Genomic DNA, 3,417 nt, shown 5'->3' with positions numbered 1-3,417 from the left:
ATTTGCGAACGTGTCGGATCGGTTGTGAGGTTGGGACTAGATTTTTACGAGCGAGCGGAGCGAGCGAGCAACGGTCACAACTTCCAAGCTATACATATACCATATATTGCTTTGCATATATTTCGTGTTATTACCTAATTTTGTCAGCCATTTCGGACATCACATTGCACTGTACTATGTGGAAATAGTACTATTTATGTGAAACTATTCATAAGCTGTAAACATGTGTCGGTAGGCAATAGGATAAATACTTCCGGCTCCGCGGGCTGGTGCGAATATTTCAATGTCCGTATGTGCCAAACCGTTGGTTTGTGACACACCTTTACGCGTCTCTCGCTCGCTGCGCTCGCACGAAAGCTATAGCCTAACCTAAAACAAATCCATCTTCCGTTTATTATTCGATTTGGTGGCGACATATTTCTAATTTGCGAACGTGTCGGATCGGTTGTGAGGTTGGACTAGATTTTTACGAGCGAGCGGAGCGAGCGAGCAACGGTCACAACTTCCAAGCTATACATATACCATATATTGCTTTGCATATATTTCGTGTTATTACCTAATTTTGTCAGCCATTTCGGACATCACACTGCACTGTACTATGTGGAAATAGTACTATTTATGTGAAACTATTCATAAGCTGTAAACATGTGTCGGTAGGCAATAGGATAAATACTTCCGGCTCCGCGGGCTGGTGCGAATATTTCAATGTCCGTATGTGCCAAACCGTTGGTTTGTGACACACCTTTACGCGTCTCTCGCTCGCTGCGCTCGCACGAAAGCTATAGCCTAACCTAAAACCAATCCATATTGCGTTCAGTATTTCATATCATGGCGACATATTTCAAATTTGCGAACGTGTCCGATCGGTTGTGAGGTTGGACTAGATTTTTACGAGCGAGCGGAGCGAGCGAGCAACGGTCACAATTTCCAAGCTATACATATACCATATATTGCCTTGCATATATTTCGTGCTAGTACCTAATTTTGTCATCCATTTCGGACATCACATTGCACTGTACTATGTGGAAATAGTACTATTTATGTAGAAGCTATTCATAAACTGTAAACATGTGTCGGTAGGCAACAGGATAAAGACTTCCGGCTGCTCGGGCTGGTGCGATTATTTCAATGTCCGTATGTGCTAAACCGTTGGTTTGTGACACACCTTTACGCGTCTCTCGCTCGCTGCGCTCGCACGAAAGCTATAGCCTAACCTAAAACCAATCCATCTTCCGTTCATTATTCGATATGGTGGCGACATATTTCAAATTTGCGAACGTGTCGGATCGGTTGTGAGGGTGGACTAGATTTTTACGAGCGAGCGGAACGAGCGAGCAACGGTCACAAATTCCAAGCTATACATATACCATATATTGCCTTGCATATATTTCGTGTTATTACATAATTTTGTCAGCCATTTCGGACATCACATTGCACTGTACTATGTGGAAATAGTACTATTTATGTGAAACAATTGGTAAACTGTAAACATTTGTCAGTAGCAATAGGATAAAGACTTCCGGCTGCTCGGGCTGGTGCGATTATTTCAATGTCCGTATGTGCCAAACCGTTGGTTTATGACACACCTTTACGCGTCTCTCGCTCGCTGCGCTCGCTCGAAAACTATAGCCTAACCTAAAACCAATCCACCTTGCGTTCATTATTCGATATGATGGCGACATATTTCAAATTTGCGAACGTGTCGGATCGGTTGTGAGGTTGGACTAGATTTTTACGAGCGAGCGGAGCGAGCGAGCAACGGTCACAATTTCCAAGCTATACATATACCAAATATTGCCTTGCATATATTTCGTGTTATTACCTAATTTTGTCAGCAATTTCGGACATCACATCGCACTCTACTATGTGGAAATAGTACTATTTATGTGAAACTATTGGTAAACTGTAAACATTTGTCAGTAGCAATAGGATAAATACTTCCGGCTCCTCGGGCTGGTGCGAATATTTCAATGTCCGTATGTGCCAAACCCTTGGTTTGTGACACACCTTTACGCGTCTCTCGCTCGCTGCGGTCGCACGAAAGCTATAGCCTAACCTAAAACAAATCCATCTTCCGTTTATTATTCGATTTGTTGGCGACATATTTCTAATTTGCGAACGTGTCGGATCGGTTGTGAGGTTGGACTAGATTTTTACGAGCGAGCGGAGCGAGCGAGCAACGGTCACAACTTCCAAGCTATACATATACCATATATTGCTTTGCATATATTTCGTGTTATTACCTAATTTTGTCAGCCATTTCGGACATCACATTGCACTGTACTATGTGGAAATAGTACTATTTATGTGAAACTATTCATAAGCTGTAAACATGTGTCGGTAGGCAATAGGATAAATACTTCCGGCTCCGCGGGCTGGTGCGAATATTTCAATGTCCGTATGTGCCAAACCGTTGGTTTATGACACACCTTTACGCGTCTCTCGCTCGCTGCGCTCGCACGAAAGCTATAGCCTAACCTAAAACCAATCCATCTTCCGTTCATTATTCGATATGGTGGCGACATATTTCAAATTTGCGAACGTGTCGGATCGGTTGTGAGGGTGGACTAGATTTTTACGAGCGAGCGGAACGAGCGAGCAACGGTCACAAATTCCAAGCTATACATATACCATATATTGCCTTGCATATATTTCGTGTTATTACATAATTTTGTCAGCCATTTCGGACATCACATTGCACTGTACTATGTGGAAATAGTACCATTTAAGTGAAACTATTCATAAGCTGTAAACATGTGTCGGTAGGCAATAGGATAAATACTTCCGGCTCCGCGGGCTGGTGCGGATATTTCAATGTCCGTATGTGCCAAACCGTTGGTTTGTGACACACCTTTACGCGTCTCTCGCTCGCTGCGCTCGCACGAAAGCTATAGCCTAACCTAAAACCAATCCATATTGCGTTCAGTATTTCATATCATGGCGACATATTTCAAATTTGCGAACGTGTCCGATCGGTTGTGAGGTTGGACTAGATTTTTACGAGCGAGCGTAGCGAGCGAGCAACGGTCACAATTTCCAAGCTATACATATACCATATATTGCCTTGCATATATTTCGTGCTAGTACCTAATTTTGTCATCCATGTCGGACATCACATTGCACTGTACTATGTGGAAATAGTACTATTTATGTAGAAACTATTCATAAACTGTAAACATGTGTCGGTAGGCAACAGGATAAATACTTCCGGCTCCTCGGGCTGGTGCGAATATTTCAATGTCCGTATGTGCCAAACCCTTGGTTTGTGACACACCTTTACGCGTCTCTCGCTCGCTGCGGTCGCACGAAAGCTATAGCCTAACCTAAAACAAATCCATCTTCCGTTTATTATTCGATATGGTGGCGACATATTTCTAATTTGCGAACGTGTCGGATCGGTTGTGAGGTTGGACTAGA

Source organism: Bombus affinis, unplaced genomic scaffold (genome assembly GCF_024516045.1).
Source record: "Bombus affinis isolate iyBomAffi1 unplaced genomic scaffold, iyBomAffi1.2 ctg00000085.1, whole genome shotgun sequence".
NCBI classification, from domain to species: domain Eukaryota; kingdom Metazoa; phylum Arthropoda; class Insecta; order Hymenoptera; family Apidae; genus Bombus; species Bombus affinis.
Note: the sequence above shows the minus strand (reverse complement) of the source record.